This window comes from Bufo gargarizans, chromosome 6, assembly GCF_014858855.1.
Source record: "Bufo gargarizans isolate SCDJY-AF-19 chromosome 6, ASM1485885v1, whole genome shotgun sequence".
NCBI classification, from domain to species: Eukaryota; Metazoa; Chordata; class Amphibia; order Anura; family Bufonidae; genus Bufo; species Bufo gargarizans.
Window position 1 is genome coordinate 126113237 of NC_058085.1, and position 22388 is coordinate 126135624.

The following is a 22388-nucleotide window of genomic DNA, read 5'->3' on the forward strand; positions in this document are numbered from 1 at the left end:
CCACTATACAATGTAAGGTGCTGTGCTTAGTATACTGTGAAAAGGTCACAGTGCTCATCTGAGTGCCAAGGTCTCTATAAACAGCTGATCAGCAGGGGGAGCTAGGAGTCTAACCCCAAGATCAAATATTGATAACCTATCCAGAGCAAAGGTTAACAATATTTAAATCCCACAACGCCACTTCAACATCAATGTAATGCCTGTCTGACTATGCGTCGTGCTACTCAATGATCTCTTCCCAGGGTGCCCCATCCATATGTTGAGGTGAGCACCCTGTAAAGAGACTTCTAAAACTCCTAGGGGGCGGGACTATAATTTACCCAAGCAATCAGGAGGTACATAGCCTTTACCATGGCAGAAGGAATGTTTGAGACATTTCATATCCTGGCCCGAACAAGTCTTGAATGCCAGCTGCCTGACATAGATGCTCTGAAGGGTGGAGGAGGTGTTTTGCACAATCTATAAATATCAGTGTTAAAGATGTCCGTTTAAAAATAAAAATAAAAAAAAGAGCTGCAAATATTGTAAAACACTATTTACCTCTTAAATCCCTGGCCTATCCAGCACAGTTGTTCCTCCAGCCTCAGTGGTCATGTGCTGTATATATTGGCACCACCAAGCAGTGATACCAGTAGTACCGCACGTGACGGCCGAGGTCACTGACTGCAACTATCACATTCTGAATTGTTGGAAAGAGATCACCAGAGCAACTGCACTGCATTAAGACAAGTTGTGACCCAGTGAAACAATCTATAAAGGATGAACACACAGAAAACAGACAGATGCTGATCAGAGATTCCTCATCCATGATATGTCTAGCTTGAGATCTTGGACACTTATTCCAAAGTTGATGTGGACACCACTTTTCCATCTACCATTTCCATAACAATTGTTACTGTCTTGATTGTTGTTGTGCTGGTACTTTGGGCTTGTTCCTTGCTGACAATTTTGACACCTGAAGGTAAAACAAGGTTCAGGCTAAGAATGGGAGCAATTAAGATAACACTTACAAAAAAAAAATATATTAGATTGTGTAAAAAGGTGGACATTCACTTAGAGTGACCACTCAGTGGAGGACCCCCCTTTCTATAACATTCTTATCTCCTAATTCAGTATATGATCAGGGGTTGGCCCATTAGGACCTACATGGTATACAAATAAATCCTGAGGCAAAGATGACTTACTTTTCTGTGTTTCCAGCTGCTGAGCTGATAACAAGCTGTTGACAAAAAAAATAAAACATAATAAAAAATTATTTTATTGTGGTTGTGACCGAAATATACAAAAAAAGGAACAAAGTGATTTTCAATATAATTCAACAAATGACACAGTCCACTATATACTGTAAATATCACAGTTCTTGTCCAGACTCCATACCTTATGTCTTCCTCTTCCAAGTGCCTCCTGTAGGTGGCAATGTCTTGCTCCAATCTTGTCTTAATATCAAGTAGTCTTCTATATTCCATAGAATGGTTCTCATAGTCTGATCTCACTTGCTGGAGTTCGAGTTCATTCTGAGAGATCAAAATCTGGATTTTACTAAGTTCGTTTCCATATCGATCATTTGTTTCGGCTACTATTCCTTCCAGAGCTTGTTTCTGGAATATAGAAAGGGAGAACCAATGTTATAACTAAGCGATCGGACTGTTGAAGAGATAAAGATATACAGAGTATATACTGTATATTTTTTGGTATAGATTTCACCCTTAAAGGACACTTGAAGACCTGCAGACTCACTATGTGCAGTATTGATTGTAGCTCAATTTCCAGGCTCTGGGATGTACTTCTCAGTTCTGTGATCTCTTTCCTAGAATATTCTAAATTTAGTTTGCATACGCTGACTTCCTTCCTGAGGGTTTCAGTCTGTTGGAAAAAAAAAGAAGTCAAGAATCAGTGGAACGGGTTAACTTCACTCAAATTTTGATCTTCTATTCTGGCCATTTCTACCTAGCATTATTGGATTTTTTGCATACCTGTGTTTGGTACCAGTTCTCCACCTCCTGACGGTTCTTTGCCACGTTCTCATACTGCTGTCTCACTACTGCAAGTATCTTAGACACGTCAGCGCTTGAAGAAAAATTAGCTTCTACATTGACCTTTCCTCCAATCTGTCCCTCAAGATCAGCCAGTTCCTAAAACGAGGGAAAATTGTGATAATGCTACTCAGACGACCAAGACTAACCGAAAAACATATACAGCAAAGACAATTAAAAAGCTGATATAATTAGTAAAAGTTACAGGTAGGTGTAAGGTAGTCCCTGCCAAAAAACATGACCCTGGATAGCCGTACCTCTTCATGGTCTATCTTCAGGTAGATCAGCAAATCTTTCAGGCCTTCATTCTTCAGCTCCAGATCAGAGCGGTTGATGGTCAGCTCATCCAGGGCCTTACCCAATCCAGCTGTGTCATTCTCTACTCCAAGCCTAATGGCCAGTTCTGATTCAAATCTACAGAGCAAAGGGGCAAACAGAGGAATTGAAGGTTATATGTGATAATGCACCATGTCTACTGCTTTAAAAGCTTCACATGTGGTCAAAACTATTAAGGTGTTATGTCACTTACTTCAGTTTGAAGTCATCAGCAGCGAGTTTTGCGTCATCAATCTGCAGTAATATCTTGGCATTATCGGTGGTGGCCTCAAGGATCTAAAAAGGAATGTAGAATAAATGATAAATATAAAATAAAAGAATGAATGCAACAATAGATAACCTATCATACTGCCATCTAGTGGCAACAACACAATATGGGAAAAAAAATTAAAATACAAGAGAGATAATATTACCTGAGATTGTAACTTGTTTATTGTCTTATAGAATTCACTTGGGTCAAAAGCGCTGATGGAGGACTTTCTCTCGTAGAACTCACGGATTTTACCTTCCAGTTCACTGTTAGCTTGTTCCAAATAACGAACCTGATAAGAAACAAATGTATATCTCTTATATATATAAAAATTAGTTTCTGTCTGTCTGTTTAGACGTCTGTCTGTCTCGACGCTCTTTATGTGCGACCAAACGACTGGACCAATCTTCACAAAATTTGGCACACAGGTACATCAGGTGTCCGGGAAGGTTTTAGATCAGGTCTCAGCTCTCTAGGACGTACCGTTTCTGAGATATTCCTCAAAAATGACCCACATTAGCCAATACAAGCCTGCAAGTCCTTCTCTTCAAATCCCAACTGCCATAAACTCAAACTCAGCCATTTTTCTTTACTGCTTAAAGGGGCGGGCACTGTGGAGGTTACTGGTGTTATTAAAGGAGCTGGCACTGTGGAGGTCACTGTTATTAAATGGGCAGGCACTGTTTAAAAGCTTCACATGTGGTCAATGTTAAAGTGGTGTCACTATGAAAGTCACTGTTAAAGGAGTGGTCACTGTGAAAGTCACTGTTGAAGGGGCGGTCACTGTGAAAGTCAATGTTAAAGGGGTGGTCACTGTTAAAGGGGCGGTCACTGTGAAAGTCACTGTTAAAGGGGCAATCACTGTGAAAGTCACTGTTAAAGGGGCGGTCACTGTTAAAGGGGCAGTAACTATGAAAGCCACTGTTAAACGGGCGGTCACTGCGAAAGTCACTGTTAAAGGGGCGGCCACTATGAAGGTCACTGTTAAAGGGGTGGTCAATGCTAAAGGGGCGGTGACCGTTAAAGGGGCGGGCACTGTGGAGATCACTGTTAAAGGGGCAGGCACTGTTAATGGGACGGGCACTGTGAAGGTCATTGCTAAAGGGATGGGCACCGTTGAGGTCAGTGTTAAAGACGCGGCCACTGTGGAGGTCAATGTTAAAGGGGTGGGTACTGTAGAGGTCACTGTTATGGGGTAAATTGTCTATCTTTTTACGACACACGGAAACAAAATGAAATAGTCTCTTAAATATATATAGAAATGAATTCCTATCTGTCTGTCTAGACGTCTGTCTATCTGGACATTCTTTATGCGCGATCAAACGACTGGACCGATCTTCACCAAATTTGGCACACAGGTACATCAGGTGTCCGGGAAGGTTTTAGACCGGAGATATTCCCCAAAAATGACCCACATTAGCCAATACAAGCCTGTAAGTCTTTCTCTTCAAATCCAAACTGCCATAAACACAGTTTTACTCTAGGTTTATGTAACAACCCAGCCATTTTTCTTTACTGCTTAAAGGGATGGGCACTGTGGAGGTCACGGTTTTTAAAGGGGCGGGCACAGTGGAGGTCACTGTTATTAAAGGGGAGGACACTGTGGAGTTCACTGTTATTAAAGGGAAGGGTGCTGTGAAGGTCCCTGTTAAAGGGGCGGGCACTGTGAAAGTCACTATTAACCCCTTAAGGACCCATGACGTACCGGTACGGTACCTGGTGCGGCGGCGGTGGTGCCATTGGGTCCCCATGGGGCTGTAGGGGGGACCCGATGGCATGGGCATGGAAGGCAGCTCGATGCTTTCCTGAGGCATTGCGCTGCCTTCCGGTGACGAGCCTGTGAGATCCAGCCCCCTGGATCCCACAGGTCGGAAGCTGTACGAGTAATACACACAGTATTACTCATACAGCCAATGCATTCCAATAGAGAAGTATTGGAATGCATTGTAAAGGATTAGACACCCATCACAAAAAGTACAACAGCAAGCGATCAAAAAGGCGTTTGCCCACCAAAATAGTACCAATCTAACCGTCACCTCATCCCGCAAAAAATGAGCCTCTACCTGAGACAATCGCCCATAAAAAAAAACTATGGCTCAGAATATGAAGACACTAAAACATAATTTTTTTGTTTGTTTTAAAAGAGCTGTTATTGTGTAAAACTTACATAAATAAAAAAAAAGTATACATATTTGGTATTGACGCGTTCGTATCGACCAGCTCTATAAAAATATCACATGACCTAACCCATCAGATGAACACCGTAAAAAATAAAAAAATAAAAACTGTTCTAAAAAAAACTTTTTGGGTCACCTTACATCACAAAAAGTGTAAATAGCAAGTGATCAAAAAGTCATATGCACCCCAAAAAAGTGCCAATCAAACCATCATCTCATCCCGCAAAAATCATACCCTACCCAAGGTAATCACCCAAAAACTGAAAAAATTATGGCTCTCAGACTATGGAAACACTAAAACATGATTTTTTTTTTTGCTTCAAAAAAGAAATCATTGTGTAAAACTTACATAAATAAAAAAAAAGTATACATATTAGGCATAGCCGCATTCGTGACAACCTGGTCTATAAAAATATCACATGATCTAACCTGTCAGATTAGGTATAGCCGCATTCGTGACAACCTGGTCTATAAAAATATCACATGATCTAACCTGTCATATGAATGTTGTAAATAACAAAAAATAAAAACCGTGCCACAACAGCTATTTCTTGTTATCTTGCCTCACAAAAAGTGTAATATAGAGCAACCAAAAATCATATGTACCCTAAACTAGTACCAACAATACTGCCACCCTATCCCGTAGTTTCTAAAATGGGGCCACTTTTTTGGAGTTTCTACTCTAGGGTTGCATCAGGGGGGCTTCAAATGGGACATGGTGTCAAAAAAAACAGTCCAGCAAAATCTGCCTTCCAAAAACCGTATGGCATTCCTTTCCTTCTGCGCCCTGCCGTGTGCCCATACAGTAGTTTATGACCACATATGGGGTGTTTCTGTAAACTACAGAATCAGGGCCATAAATGTTGAGTTTGGTTTGGCTGTTAATTTTCTATTAATTCTTGTGGAACACCTAAAGGGTTAACAAAGTTAGTAAAATCAGTTTTGAATACCTTGAGGGGTGTAGTTTATAGAATGGGGTTATTTTTGGGTGGTTTCTATTATGTAAGCCTCGCAAAGTGACTTCAGACCTGAACTGGTCCCTAAAAACTGGGTTTTTGAAAATTTCAAGATTTGCTTCTAAACTTCTAAGCCTTGTAACATCCCCAAAAAATAAAATATCATTCCCAAAATGATCCAAACATGACGTAGACATATGTAAAGTAATAACTGTAATGTAATAACTATTTTTGGAGGTCTTACTATGTATTATATTGGTAGAGAAATTGAAACTTGGAAATTTTCAATTTTTTAAAAAAAAAATGGCAAATTTGGTATTTTTTTTAGAAATAAAAATTATTATTTTTAAACTTCATTTTACCTGTGTCATAAAGTACAATATGCGACGAAAAAACGATCTCAGAATGGCCTTGATAAGTCAAAGCGTTTTAAAGTTATCAGCACTTACGCTGGGTTCAGACCTGAGCGTTCTGAAACGAGCGCTCTGTATGCGCGATTGTACGGGCGTTTACAATCGCGCATACAGAGACTGGCGTTCACACATTGTCGCGCGTTCCCGAATTTCTATGTGCGGGAACGCGCGACAAACGCCCCAAAAAAAGCTCAAGCACTTGTTTGAGCGTCGGGCGTTTTACAGCGCGATCGTACGCGCTGTAAAACGCCCAGGTGAGAACCATTCCCATAGGGAATCATTGGTTCTTGCCTGTTGTGCGTTTTACAGCGCGTAGGAACGCGCTGTAAAACGCTCAGGTGTGAACCCAGCCTTAAAGTGACACTGGTCAGATTTGCAAAAAATGGCAAAGTCCTTAAGGTGAAATAGGGCTGAATCCTTAAGGGGTTAAAGAGGCGGTCACTGTGAAAGTCACTGTTAAAGGGGGGTCACTGTTAAAGTCACTGTTAAAGCCGCGGTAAATGTGAAAGTCATTGTTAAAGGGGCAGTCATTGTGAAAGTCATTGTTAAAGGGGCGGTCGCTGTGCAAGTCACTATTAAAGGGGCGGTCACTGTGAAAGTCACTGTTAAAGGGGCAGTCATTGTTTAAGTCACTATTAAAGGGGCGGTCACTGTGAAAATCACCGTTAAACGGACGGCTACTGTTAAAGTCATTGTTAGAGGGGCGGTCACTTTTAAAGGGGCAGTCACTGTGAAAGTCACAGTTACAGGGGGGTCCCTGGGAAAGTCACTGTTAAAGGGGCGGGCACTGTGAAGGTCTCTGTTAAAGGGGCAGACACTGTTAAAGGGGCGGCCACTGTGAAAGTCACTGTTAAAGGGGAGGTCACTGTGAAAGTCACTGTTAAAGGGGCGGTCACTATAAAAGTCACTGTTAAAGGGGCAGGCACTGTAAAGGTCACTGTTAAAGGGGCGGCCACTATAAAGGTCACTGTTAAAGGGGTGGTCAATGCTAAAGTGGCGGTGACCGTTAAAGGGGCGAGCACTATGGAGATCACTGTTAAAGGGGCCGGCACTGTTAAAGGGGCGGCCACTGTGGAGGTCAATGTTAAAGGGGTGGCTACTGTCTTTTTACGACACACGGAAACATAAAATGAAATAGATTAAATATACCCGTGCAAAGCCGGGTCCTTCTGCTAGTCTCTTATATATATATAAAAACGAGTTTTTGTCTATCTCTGTCTGTCTGGCTAGACGTTCTTTATGCGTGACCAAATGACTAGACCGATCTTCACCAAATTTGGCACACAGGTAAATCAGGTGTCCGTGAAGGTTTTAGAGAGCGTCTAAGCTCTCTAGGACTTACCATTCCTGAGATATTTCCAAAATTAGGCCATCCCCCAAATACAAGCCTGCAATTATTTCTTTTCAAATCCCAACTGCCATAAATACAGTTTTACTCCAGGTTTCCATAACAACCCAGCCATATTTATTTACTGCTTAAAGGGGTCACAGGGGTGAAAGTCACAGTTAAAAAGGCGGTCACAGTAAAAGTTACAGTTAAAGGGGCGGTCACAGTTAAATGGGCGGTCACAGTGAAAGTCACAGTTAAATGGGCGGGCACAGTGAAAGTCACAGTTAAATGGGCGGTCACAGTGAAAGTCACAGTTAAAGGGGCGGTCACAGTGAAAGTCACAGTTAAAGGGGCGGTCACAGTGAAAGTCACAGTTAAAGGGGCGGTCACAGTGAAAGTCAGTTAAAGAGGCTGTCACAGGGAAAGTCACGGTTAAACGGGCAGTCACAGTGAAAGTCACAGTTAAAGGGGCAGTCACAGTTAAAGGGGCGGTCACAGTGAAAGTCAGTTAAAGAGGCTGTCACAGGGAAAGTCACAGTTAAACGGGCAATCACAGGGAAAGTCACAGTTAAACGGGCAGTCACAGTGAAAGTCACAGTTAAAGGGGCAGTCACAGTTAAAGGGGCGGTCACAGTTAAAGGGGCGGTCACAGTGAAAGTCACAGTTAAAGGGGCAGTCACAGTTAAAGGGGCGGTCACAGTGAAAGTCACAGTAAAAGGGGTGGTCACTGTGAAAGTCACAGTTAAAGGGGCAGTCACTGTGAAAGTCACAGTTAAAGGGGCAGTCACAGAGAAAGTCACAGTTAAAGGGGCAGTCACAGAGAAAGTCACAGTTAAAGGGGCAGTCACAGTTAAAGGGGCGGTCACAGTGAAAGTCACAGTTAAAGGGGCGGTCACAGTGAAAGTCACAGTAAAAGGGGTGGTCACTGTGAGAGTCACAGTTAAAGGGGCAGTCACAGAGAAAGTCACAGTTAAAGGGGCAGTGGCAGTGAAAGTCACAGTTAAAGGGGCAGTCACAGTGAAAGTCACTTTTAAAGGGGCGGGCACTCTGGAGGTATCTGTTAAAGGGGCGCACACTGTGAAGTCACTGTTAAAGGGGTGGGCCCTGTGAAGGTCACTGTTAAAGGGGCAGATACTATGGAGGTCACTATTTAAGGGGTGGTCAATGCTAAATGGGCGGTCACTGTTAAAGGGGCAGGCACTGTTAAAAGGGCAGGAACTGTGAAAGTCATTGTTAAAGGGGCGAGCACTGTGGAGGTCAATGTTAAAGGGGTGGGCACTGTGGAGGTCATTGTTAAAAGGGCGGGTACTACAGAGTTTACTGTTATGGGAGAAACTGTCAATATATTTTTACGACACACGGAAACATAAAATTAAATAGATGAAATATACCCATGCGAAACCGGGTCCTTCTGCTAGTCTCTTATATATATAAAAATGAGTTTCTGTCTGTCTGTCTGGACGTTCTTTATGCGCGACCAAACAACTGGACTGATCTTCACCAAATTTGGCACATACATCAGGCGTCCGAGAAGGTTTTCGACCGGGTCTAAGCTCTCTAGGACTTACTGTTCCTAAGATTTTCCCAACAAATTACCTGCATTTGCAAGGTCAGTGTTAAAGGGGTGGTCACTGTTAAAGGGGAGGCCACTGTGGAGATCACTGTTAAAGGAGCAGGCACTGTTGAGGTCACTGTTAAAGGGGCGGTCACTGTGAAAGTCACTTTTAAAGGGGCGGTCACTGTGGAAATCTCTGTTAAATTGGCGGTCACTGTTAAAGGGACAGTCACTGTCAAAGTCAGTGTTAAAGGGGTGGGCACTGTCAAGGTCACTGTTAAAGGGTCGGCCACTATGAAGGTCACTGTTAAAGGGGTGGTCTATGCTAAAAGGGTAGGCACTGTTAAAGGGGCAGGCACTGTATAGGTCACTGTTAAAGGGGCGGCCACTGTGGAAGTCATTGTTAAAGAGGCGGGCACTGTAAAGGTCACTGTTAAAGGGGCAGATACTATGAAGGTCACTATGTAAGGGGTGGTCAATGCTAAATGGGTGGTCACTGTTAAAGTGCAGGCACTGTGGAGTTCACTGTTGAAGGGGCAGGCACTGTGGAGGTCAATGTTAAAGGGGCGGGTACTGTAGAGTTTACTGTTATGGGGGAAACTGTCAATATATTTTTACGACACAGAAACATAAAATGAAATAGATGAAATATACCCATGTGAAGCCGGGTCCATCTGCTAGTCTCTTATATATCTATAAAAATTAGTTTCTGTCTGTCTGTCAGGACGTTTTTTTTATGCGCGACCAAACGACTGGAATGATCTTCACCAAATTTGGCACACCGGTACATCAGGTGTCCGGGAAGGTTTTCAACCGGGTCTAAGCTCTCTAGGACTTACCGTTCCTAAAATATTCCCAACAAATTACCTGCATTAGCAAATTTAAGCCAGCAAGCATTTCACTTAAATCCAAACTGCCATTTACACGGTCACATGTCCCTTATTAGCCAATAGAAGCTCGCTGGTCCTACTCCAGATTGCCATAACAACTGATCACAGTTTTTAGCAGTTTGCAGGTCCTTAAATATTCAGTCATATGAGGTGTGTCAGTCAATATAAGTTCATATTTAATTTATCCATGTTTTCATAACAACATAGCCATAAATACACTGCACACACGGTCACATGTCCCTTATCAGCCAATAGATCACAGTTAAGGGGGTCAGCACAGTTAAAAGGGCAGCCACTGTTGAGGTCACTGTTAAAGGGGCGGCCACTGTTGAAGTCACTGTTAAAGGGGTGGCCACTGTGGAGGTCACTGTTAAAGGGGCGGCCACAGTGGAGGTCACTGTTAAAGGGGCGGCCACTGTGGAGGTCACTATTAAGGGGGCGGGCACTGTGGAGGTCACTGTTAAGGGGACAAGCACTGTGGAGGTCACTGTTAAAGGGGCAGGCACTGTTAAAGAGGCGGGCACTAGGGCGTTCACTGTTAAAAGGGCGAGCACTGTGGAGGTCATTGTTAAAGGGGCAGGGACTGTGGACGTCACTGCTGAAGGGGCGGCCACTATGAAGATTACTGTTAAAGGCGTTGTGAATGTTAAAGGGGTGGGCACTGTGGGGGTCAATGTTAAAGGGGCGAGCATTGTCGAGGTCACTGTTAAATAGGTGGTGTGAGACAGTGACAGGTTAGAGGCAAGGAAGGGGTGGATAGTTCGGTCCACACCCCTATTCCACCACAGGTGAGACTAGCTGGAAGTAATCAGGCTGGCACAAAGCACCTCCCAGGGTGTCAGCAAGGGGGGAGTGTGTTGCCTGTGGACAGAGGCCTGGAGGCTCTGTGTGGTCCAAGCCAGGAGGGCTGAGAGACCACTATTCCCCATGTGTGCTGAGACACTGGACTGGAGGCAGTGGGGCGTACTGTGCTCTGTACAGCCAGGAGGCTGTGGGACATTGGCTGAGAAAGCCGCTTGTGTTCACAGGGTGTGAACAAGGACTTAGGTGAGTCAGGAAACTCTGTGTTAGTTAGAGCCTAGCCGGGCAAGTGTTTATTATTTTATGTGGATGTCACATGTGTTAGGTGAAGCTGCGACGATAACCTGTATTGGTTGGAGTGTGCACAATAAATGCACGGTTTGGACCTGAAACCTGGTGTCCTAAAGTCGTATCTGTGAGAATGACCCCCAAATAAGAGGCGATCCCTTACAATTGGTGTAGGATGCGGGCAAGTTGTCCATGAGAGAAGGGCAACGGTCGGTTGCTAGGGGCAACGCTGAGACTGCAGGTGCTGCTAAAAGCTGTTTTTTGCCGTGTGTGGCGTTAAAGGAACGGAAGCTTTTTTTTGTCCAGTGGAGCAGGTGCTGCTCATAAGAGTGTGAACTATTTTGCTGTGGTGCAAGTAAAACTGCAGTGAATTAAAGGGCCAGTAGCCCAGCAAAAGTGGACTTGTGGCTGAAAGCTTTTCCTGCTACCATGGGTCTCGGGGAAGAGTATGTCCGGCAGCGCTGGCGCATACAGCAGGCAGAAGAAATGGCCATAGCAATTGGCTACACTAAAAATGAATTGGCGAAATTTGATGCAGAGCGAGAGGCTTTGGAGGCACAGTTGCAGCTGGCCTTGAGAAATGGGTTCTCAACACTGTATGGACCCTGTACAAAGTTCCAAGAGGTTGGTGGTGTGCCGGGACTATCAGGGGAAAAGCAAAGATATGCCGTTGCCAAGGGCAACCGTCGGGAAGATAAAGAGGTGGAGAGCGGTGCGGTTCTCAGGAGTGCATATCTTCCCTGCGACTGTGTCCGGAGTCCTAGAGAGGAAGTGCGGAGGTGCAGTAAAGCTGTTGCTAGGAGCAACCACAACCTTGATGAGTCCGCGGGAGAGGATGTCACTGCTTTACCAGAATGGTTGATTATAAAGGGTAAGACTGTTCCTGTTATTAACTATGTGGCAGACCCAGTGACAGTGAGCTGGCGGCAGTTGATACCTGCTGGGCCGGTAGGTAATAAGTCACACAGAGAAAAAACTGTGTCTGAACAGGCGGATAAGCCTGCTGTGATTGCTCCCTCGCAGAAACCTGCAGGGGAGAAGGTTTCTGTGTTACCTCAGTTGCCCATGACCAAAGCTAGTTTTGGGATGACAAGGATCTGGGATCCCATGCTAGCCCGGGTGAGAGGTAGCACAATATTGTGCAACAGTCGTGCGGATAAGGACTATCTGCTGATTTTCACTGAGCGTGAGACTCCAATTAGAACAGAGACTGATGAACTTGATGTTACAGATAAGCTTATGCATGAGGGAGTGTTGGGGTGCAATTTTCCCTTATGCTGGGAGTTGTGGCGTAATGGAGACACTTCTGCAGAGAGTGCAAAAACTCCTGCAGAACTTGTACCTGTACCTGTAAGGGAAAGGACCATTGAAAACAGTGATGGTACCACGTTTGCCGAAATGCATAATGGAAATGTGAAGTCATGTGATATATGTGATCATAATGACATGCCTTTTCCTTTGCAGGCTGTGATTGGGGAAAAAGCTCCCCCTGTTGGTAAACATGTGTCTGATATAAAAGTGTTGATAAATGTTGAAGAAACACCGCTAGGAGACCCCATTGTAGACAAAGTGGCGGGGCTAGAGGGTGTACCACACGGACCAGAGGTGGATGTGCAGTCTCCACAGGTTTCTATGATTAATAAAATGTCCCAGGTGGGGATTGACTCAGGGGTGCCCCTAGAGGCCAGGGTTAATAATGACACGAGCAGTATAAGTGGCCTATGTGCCGTGACAGTTAGCAACTCCGAGAGTGAGGCTACCATGTCAAGACCCAGCAAAACTAAAGTGGTTACTAGTAGCGAGTCTAGCGACCAGATGACAGTTATATCTGACGAGACGAGAGTTCAGTCGGGTGACAGCCTAGTGTCTGAAGCTCATATCCTGACAGTTGTAGATGACCTGACAGGACAGTACAGCTACAAACTTGAAGATGTTTTCGCTCACTCTGCACAGTCCCTAGATACACTAGAGATGGGGCTAGCGGTTCTTGCAGAGCAACTGCAGGAATCTCCAGAGGAGTCACAGAAAGAGATGAATGAACTGAAGGAACTAGAGTCACTAATAGAAGCGGAAATTCTCCAACTTCAAGAGGAACTTGCAGCTTCTGAGCGATCCAGACTTCATGCAGAGCAGGAAAGAGATGAGCTGGCTGATGAGGTTCTAAACAGCGCCTCAGAAAAATCTGCTCTTTTGGAGGAGAAAAGACATTTGGAAGCCAGGATGGCTCAACTTGATCAAGAGTTATGTGATCGCATGGTGGACCTGGACCACCAGAGACAAACTGTATCTAGATTGGAGAAGAAACAAAAGAAGTTTGACCAGCTCTTGGTTGAAGAGAAATACATATCGGCTCGATATGCCGAAGAACGTGACCGAGCGGAGGCTGATGCTCGGGAGAAAGAGTCCAAGGCCCTCTCCTTGGCTAGAGCCCTTGAAGAAGTGCTTGAGGAGCGAAATGAATTAGAGAGGCTGAACAAGCAACTTAGAGCAGAGATGGCATCTTTTGAGCTCATGAGAGCTTCCATCTATGAGGTGGAGAAGCCTAAGCGTGCTCCTGCACAGCAGGTGGAAGAAAGTGAGAAACCGGAAGAGGAAGATCCTCTGGAAGACGTCAAGAAGCCAGAGCCTGTTAAAAATGGGACTGGAGAGGGTGGCACTGTGGTGCTGGCTGTGGCAGAGAAGATGGAAGATGCTTCTGCTAAACCAGTTGATGGGGCTGATGTGGATGCCGAAGACCACAGACCCGTGGTAGCGTGTAACCTAGGCCTGGAATACGTCCCCTCTGCATACAGGGCCTTCCAAATAGCCAGCAGGCTGCTGGGGAAGAAGTACGAGGAGGTGAACGATCAGTTTTCGGATCCGGGCTATTACGATGGGCTGTATCTCCTGACTCCTCCACAAAAGGAGAACAGTGTCCTGGGTGAGCCTCTGGAGAAAATGACAGAAGACGAGGAGTCTGCTGAAGACCCTGGTGCCTCCTGCCTCGATGAGAAAGAGGGGGAGGGGTTATCAGGGCAAGTGTATGGTGCCATGTCCGAGAAGGCTGAGAAGGCGGTCAAAGAGACTGGAGACTTCAAGAAGACAAAGACTGAAAAAGTTAAGGCCGATGTGTTGGTTGACGTGAAGTCCCCAGGTGCTACAGAGACCAAAGTTAAGCCAAAGGGAGCCGCGGCCAAAGTGGAAAAAGCCGCTAAAGAAGCAGAGGTCTCTAAAACTGCCATAGTAGCTGGGGTAACGACTGCTGGAAAGAAGGAAGAAGTGACCCAGATGCACGTAAAAGAAGCAAGTAGGGGCAAGCATGCTTTGTTGAAGGAGCCCTGCAAAGCAAAGGAGAAAGTGTCGGGATATGACCATGACTGGGAACAGTTTAGGCAAGAGCTACAGCAGTCCAAGAAAGGACGTGAGGCGCATGTACAGGAGCCAGAGGATCTAAAAAGAGAGAGAGATCAAAATATACGACAGCGCATCATTATCACTCGGGAAAAAGTAGGAAAAGAGTATCTGGTCATGAGATGGGCACATGAGGCCTTTAGGCAGTTTCGGTTAGGCAAGATGTTGGTTTTGGTGATAAACCAAGCTCTGCTGGCGTGGGTCTGGCAGAACAAAGGGAAGGTACGTGTCACCGAGGTTCCTGGCCTCGGTGAAATAAGAACCGGTAATTTTCTGTGTCAGCGGCAGCTAGTGCTCGCTGACACTGTGTTACTTAGTGTGGCTGTAAAGCCAATCTGGGCCGGTTCTTATTGGGAGCAGCCAAAGAGCAGGGTGGGTGGCTGTTCCCCACGTCCAGGCCAGGTGGATGCCCTCTCACCAGCCTCCCGTGGTTATGCAGGTGTTCACCCTCACGGGCTTGAACAAAGGGGGGGGGGATATGTGAGACAGTGACAGGTCTCACGCAGGTTAGAGGCAAGGAAGGGGTGGATAGTTCGGTCCACACCCCTATTCCACCACAGGTGAGACCAGCTGGAAGTAATCAGGCTGGCACAAAGCACCTCCCAGGGTGTCAGCAAGGGGGGAGTGTGTTGCCTGTGGACAGAGGCCTGGAGGCTCTGTGTGGTCCAAGCCAGGAGGGCTGAGAGACCACTATTCCCCATGTGTGCTGAGACACTGGACTGGAGGCAGTGGGCGTACTGTGCTCTGTACAGCCAGGAGGCTGTGGGACATTGGCTGAGAAAGCCGCTTGTGTTCACAGGGTGTGAACAAGGACTTAGGTGAGTCAGGAAACTCTGTGTTAGTTAGAGCCTAGCCGGGCAAGTGTTTATTATTTTATGTGGATGTCACATGTGTTAGGTGAAGCTGCGACTTCATGATAACCTGTATTGGTTGGAGTGTGCACAATAAATGCACGGTTTGGACCTGAAACCTGGTGTCCTAAAGTCGTATCTGTGAGAATGACCCCCAAATAAGAGGCGATCCCTTACAGTGGGCACTGTGGAAGTCACTGTTAAAGGGGTGGGCACTGTAGCTGTCACTACTAAAGGGGTCGGAACTGTGGAGGTCACTGTTAAATGGGTGGCCACTGTAAAGGTCAGTGTTAAAGGGGTGGTCACTGTGGAGATCACTGTTAAAGGAGCAGGCACTGAGGAGGTCACTGTTAAAGGGGCGGTCACTGTTAAAGGGGTGGGCACTGTGGAGTTTATTGTTAAAGGTGCGGTCACTCTGAAAGTCACTGTTAAAGGGGCGGTCACTGTTAAAGGGACGGTCACTGTGAAAGTCACTATTAAAGGGGCGGTCATTGTGAAAGTCACTTTTTAAAGGGGCGGTCACTGTGAACGTCTCTGTTAAAGAGGCGGTCACCGTTAAAGGGACAGGCACTGTATAGGTCACTGTTAAAAGGGCGGGCACTGTGAAGGTCATTGTTAAAGGGTCAGGCACTGTGGAGGTCAATGTTAAAGGGGCGGCCACTGTGGAAGTCAATGTTAAAGGGGCGGCCACTGTGGAGGTCATTGTTAAAGGGCCAGGTACTGTAGAGGTCACTGTTATGGGGGAAACTGTCAATATCTTTTTACGAAACACGGAAACATAAAATGAAATAGACGAAATATACCCGTGCGAAGCCGGGTCGTTTTGCTAGTATTAGATAAAGAGCAAAATCCTACTATGTGTATAATAGGTGGTAAATAGTATGGGCACCTCAGATGTGGCCCTTGACTCCACTAGAGGACCTTATATCACATTCAGTGAACCTCTGTTCTCAGTATCAGTGAGTGTCAATTTATATAATGTCTCTTATGTACAATTTATACAATCTACGGGGCCTTTTTACGTGAGCTGATTATCAGTCAAAAGGAACGCTTGTTCTTGATCGGCCCTTGTAAAAGGCCCCCCAATTACTCCACAGATCTTTTAAAAACTTTTGTTTGGGGCGTGGCTTGGCTGCCGAGTGTAATGGATTCCTGATCCAGCAGCTCCTGCACAGCAGCGACTTTCCCCCAGGATTTTAGCCCATCTGGCAAACATCTAATCAGCCTCTTGATACAATGGGGAAACCGAAAAGGCTACTCCCGAAGGTGAGCAGCGAAAGTCTGGAGAAATACTTCGACAGAGGGAAATTCTAAGATGGCGCCCGGAGCCCAGACACCTCTATAGCTCACCCCTTCATCTCTGCTGCGTGCACTCTCCCGCGCCTGTCACAGGGCACATCGCCTACTCATCTCCTCCGGTCCCTCTGGCTTCTTCCCACCTCGACTCACCTCCGTTCCCCACCACACAGGAGGACATTAGAGCAGCAGGATCTAGCCGTCCTATCATCCGGGATGGCTCCGCAAACACCGGCTTCTCCCCTTCCTCCAGCCCACAGAAAAGGAGATCGAGAACAGAACTACCTAACGACACACAGGTTAGTCCGGTCTCCTCTCCTCCTGAAAATATGTATACCCAAGGGAAAGATTTTTTCACTAACTACCCTGTATCAGATAAGCTAGTGTCAGAAGACACATCAAAGCAAATGCTGCTAGCATTAAAATCATCTATGCAACATGATCTAGCAGCTATTATTGCTCCACTGTCTTCCAAACTGCAAGATGTAGACCAGAGAGTGACACATATTGAATCTAAGATGTCAAATTTCGCTGCATCACAAAATGAAGTTATTGATGCACATAACAGAATGGCAGACGAATTGGAAAGTATTAAATTGAAAATAGCAGATCTGGAGGATCGCTCACGTAGAAACAACATCAAATTTCGCGGTATCCCAGAAGATATCTCCAACCCTGAGCTGCCTTCATATATTCAAAACTTTTTCTTACTCTCCTCCCAAAGCTGTCACCCAGGAACTTATCATTGATCGAGCCCACAGGGTTCTGAAACCAAAACACCTGGGTCCAGAAGTACCCAGAGATCACAGCTTACTTCCCCACGAAGGAAGCCGTGATGTTGGCGGCCAGAAAAATGGGGACTCTCCCTGCTCTTTACTATCCTATCCGAATGTACACAGACCTCTCTGCAGTCACATTGATACAACGTCGCGATCTATTGCCTATTAAGCTCTCCCTGCGCAAGCACGACATCGCTTACAAATGGGGGTACCCAATGAAGTTACTCCCGATCTTGATCTTGTTCAACCAGGTGGTACCAGTGCCTATTGTCAGCAACTTCTTTAGCCATCATTGGTGCAATCCCTGATCTGTTCTAGTCCACCCAAGTTCAAAGTTGCTCCAACACTTGGCTTCGACTTAGAACTTTTGCCCCTCCCCGTAGACAAAGTTTACTGTCTACTTTGGTTAATTTTTTTTTTTTTAAATCTCTTCTATTGTTCCTCCTGCAAAGCATTATTATGTTATGTTCTTCGACAGGCTTGTTTCCTTTCTAGGTCGCTTTGAGCACTACAGCAGCCGTCTCCAGCGCCGTAGAACGAGACCATGGGATTGAAAATCCTATCTCTCAACTCCAAGGGGTTAAATTGTCCACAGAAAAGATCATACCTTTGGAAAGAAGAAATATCTTGTAACGCTGGTATACTTTGCGTTCTGGAATCTCACCTGTTGCAAAGAGATGCATGTAGGATTAGACATCTCTTGTTTCCAACTATTATACACTCTAATAATGTTTAAAAAAAAGCAGAGGTGTATTCATAGCCGTTAAAAACTCTCTTTCTTTCACCTCACAGGTTGATGATTCATGGGGCAGGTACGTGATCTTGGTATGTGTGGTAAACAACATTAATTACACTATTGTGAACATTTATGTGCCCAATGAACACCAGGTTTCCTTCCTACACAGAGTTATGAAGAAGGTTCACAAAGTCAAACAAGGTAAATGAATCATTTGTGGAGACTTCAACTCCATTGTGGATCCCTCTCTCGACTCAACTAACCCCTCCAGACGTTCTCCTATCCGCTTAGCAGCATTTCTCCACTCTGAAGGCTTTATAGACGTTTGGAGGGCTCAGCACAGCCAGGAGAGGGACTACACATTCTTCTCCCCGATCCACTTATCCTATTCTAGGATCGACATGTTCCTAGTGGACCAAAAAACCCTGTTCCATACGTTGAGCTCCTCCATTGGTGTGATCTAATGGTCAGACCATGCCCCTATCATATTGCAATTGGCAGAACAATTCCAATCTTCTCACCCTCCCGTATGGAGGACAAACTCGTTCCTTCTATCGCACCGTAAACATAAACCCGAAATCACCAGAGCTTTACAGGAATATTTTAAACTGAATGCAGACTCCGTCCGAGACCCATATAAAGTCTGGCAGGCACATAAAGCGTACATAAGAGGTAGTTTAATGAAACTGAACCATATGGAAAAGAGAAACCGGGAAAAAGATTTAGTCTCTACATTAGACAAAATGTTAACTCTGGAAGCTAGAAACAAACTACAACCTTTAATAGAGACTATGAATGATTTGCCCGGGGGCGTAGCTAGCTGAGCATGTGAGCGGCCGCAGGTCCTGTGAGCTCCCGCATACCCTCGGTATTCTTATCATGAAAACTGCACTATTTGCCATAAACGGATCCCTAAAGTTTACCTGACGGTGCCTGGAACCCTCCGATACTAGTACCTAGATAGTGGAGGACAAAATGACCGGCCAGAGAGGAGCTAAAAGCGCCGATAGAGAGGTCCAAGATGGCGCCGGATCAGACACGCTGAGGCGCCGAGAGCTCGCTGGAGAGGTGCAGAGGGAAGCAGCAGCAAAGCTGGGCAAGTATGTGTAGTGTCCCACTAGGTAGGGGTGGAAACTACACAATGGTCAATTGGGTCACGTGTTACTTCTGCTCACAAGGGATAGTGATATTATATTTAACTATGCATTTAATGTATTTTTCTATGTGTTTTTACATTTGTATGGTTCCCCTGTTATATGCTCAGCAGGCCTATTTGGGTGTAGTTAGACATCCTAGACACTAGAGGGAGATAGGGAGCCCCTAGTATAAATGTCCAGGCCCACACAGGGAGGGGTTAGGTCATAGTCAGGAGTCTGTGGAGACAGAAGTGAGAAGGCACCAGCCAGAGATATGCTGAGGGCCTCCTCCTGACATGCAGCTACATAGTCCTGGTTCCTAGCTGCACCAGGAGGCTAGAAGGAGAACAGCCTGCCTGGAGACCAGTAATCCAACAAGCACAGAAGAATTTACCTCCTGGGAGAAACCTGCAGCTTCCCTCACAACAGGAACAATACAACCAGCTCAGATAAGTAAGCTGATGGGCAGAGGTACTATAAGATAGAAGCAAGGGTCAATACGGGAGGAAGATTTATTACAAAGGATTAAAGCCAGCATTTAGGCATCCGGGCCTTGGGATCCAGCCAGCTAGAATAGCTGAGGGGATAGAGCAACCTTGACTGTGAAGAATTAACTGTTTACCCTCCAAGTATCTTGCAAAATTAATACCTGCCATATTAACCACTTCAACCCCCCTTAGCTGAAACACTGTTAATGACCAGGCCACTTTTTACACTTCTGCACTACACTACTTTCACTGTTTATTGCTCGGTCATGCAACTTACCACCCAAATGAATTTTACCTCCTTTTCTTCTCACTAATAGAGCTTTCATTTTGGTGGTATTTCATTGCTGCTGACATTTTTACTTTTTTTGTTATTAATCGAAATTTTTGCAAAAAATGACATTTTTCACTTTCAGTTGTAAAATTTTTCAAAAAAAATGACATCTATATATAAATCTGGAGGATCGCTCACGTAGAAACAACATCAAATTTCGCGGTATCCCAGAAGATATCTCCAACCCTGAGCTGCCTTCATATATTCAAAACTTTTTCTTACTCTCCTCCCAAAGCTGTCACCCAGGAACTTATCATTGATCGAGCCCACAGGGTTCTGAAACCAAAACACCTGGGTCCAGAAGTACCCAGAGATCACAGCTTACTTCCCCACGAAGGAAGCAGTGATGTTGGCGGCCAGAAAAATGGGGACTCTCCCTGCTCTTTACTATCCTATCCGAATGTACACAGACCTCTCTGCAGTCACATTGATACAACGTCGCGATCTATTGCCTATTAAGCTCTCCCTGCGCAAGCACGACATTGCTTACAAATGGGGGTACCCAATGAAGTTACTCCCGATCTTGATCTTGTTCAACCAGGTGGTACCAGTGCCTATTGTCAGCAACTCCTTTAGCCATCATTGGTGCAATCCCTGATCTGTTCTAGTCCACCCAATATATAAATTTTTCCCTAAATGTATTGTTTTACATGTCTTTGATTAAAAAAAAATGTTTGGGTAAAAAAAAAATGGTTTGGGTAAAAGTTATAGCGTTTACAAACTATGGTACAAAAATTAGAATTTCCGCTTTTTGAAGCAGCTCTGACTTTCTGAGCACCTGTTATGTTTACTGAGGTTCTACAATGCCCAGACAGTAGAAAAACCCCACAAATGACCCCATTTCGGAAAGTAGACACCCTAAGGTATTCGCTGATGGGTATAGTGAGTTCATAGCACTTTTTTTTTTGTCACAAGTTAGCGGAAAATGATGAATTAAAAAAAAAAAATAAATTTTCCTTACAAAGTCTCATATTCCACTAACTTGTGACAAAAAATAAAAACTTCCATGAACTCACTATGCCCATCACAAAATACCTTGGGGTGTCTTCTTTCCAAAATGGGGTCACTTGTGGGGTAGTTTTACTGCCCTGGCATTTTAGGGGCCCAAATGCGTGCAAAGTAGTCTGAAATCAAAATCTGTAAAAAATGTCCGGTGAAATCCGAAAGATGCTCTTTGGAATGTGGGCCCCTTTGCCCACCTAGGCTGCAAAAAAGTGTCACATATGTGGTATCGCCGTACTCAGGAGAAGTTGGGGAATGTGTTTTGGGGTGTATTTTTACATATACCCATGCTGGGTGAGAGAAATATCTCGGCAAAAGACAACTTTTCCCATTTTTTTTTATACAAAGTTGGCATTTGACCAAGATATTTATCTCACCCAGCATGCGTATATGTAAAATGACACCCCAAAACACATTCCCCAACTTCTCCTGAGTACGGCGATATCAGATGTGTGACACTTTTTTGCAGCCTACATGCGCAAAGGGGCCCAAATTCCTTTTAGGAGGGCATTTTTAGACATTTGGATCCCAGGCTTCTTCTCACGCTTTAGGGCCCCTAAAAAGCCAGGGCAGTATAAATACCCCACATGTGACCCCATTTTGGAAAGAAGACACCCCAAGGTATTTAATGAGGGGCATGGCGAGTTCATAGAATTTTTTATTTTTTTTTGGCACAAGTTAGCGGAAATTGTTTTTGTTTTTTTTTCTCACAAAGTCTCCCTTTCCGCTAACTTGGGACAAAAATGTAAATCTTTCATAGACTCAATATGCCCCTCACGGAATACCTTGGGGTGTCTTCTTTCCGAAATGGGGTCACATGTGGGGTATTTATACTGCCCTGGCATTTTAGGGGCCCTAAAGCGTGAGAAGAAGTCTGAAATATAAATGTCTAAAAAATTTTACGCATTTGGATTCCGTGAGGGGTATGGCGAGATTTTATTTTTTGACACAAGTAAGTGGAATATGAGACTTTGTAAGAAAAAAACAAACAAAAAAAAATAAATAAAAAATAAATTTCCGCTAACTTGTGCCAAAAAAAATGTCTGAATGGAGCCTTACAGGGGGGGTGATCAGGGAGTGTATATGGGGTGATCACCCCCCTGTCAGGCTCCATTCAGACGTCCGTATGTGTTTTGCGGATCCGATCCATGGATGCGTGGATCCGCAAAACACATACGGACCTCTAAATGGAGCCTTACAGGGGGGTGATCAATGACAGGGGGGTTATCACCCCATATACACTCCCTGATCACCCCTTGTCATTGATCAACCCCCTGTCACTGATCATCCCCCTGTAAGGCTCCATTCAGACGCCCGTATGTGTTTTGCGGATCCGATCCATAGATGCGT

The 22388-nt window shown here is 45.0% G+C and overlaps 1 pseudogene; it reads right to left on the bottom strand.

Moving 5' to 3' along the window:
* Nucleotides 1-815: 815 nt before the first annotated feature.
* The window catches only part of LOC122942039, a 43475-nt pseudogene continuing 21902 nt past the window's right edge, over nt 816-22388 (bottom strand).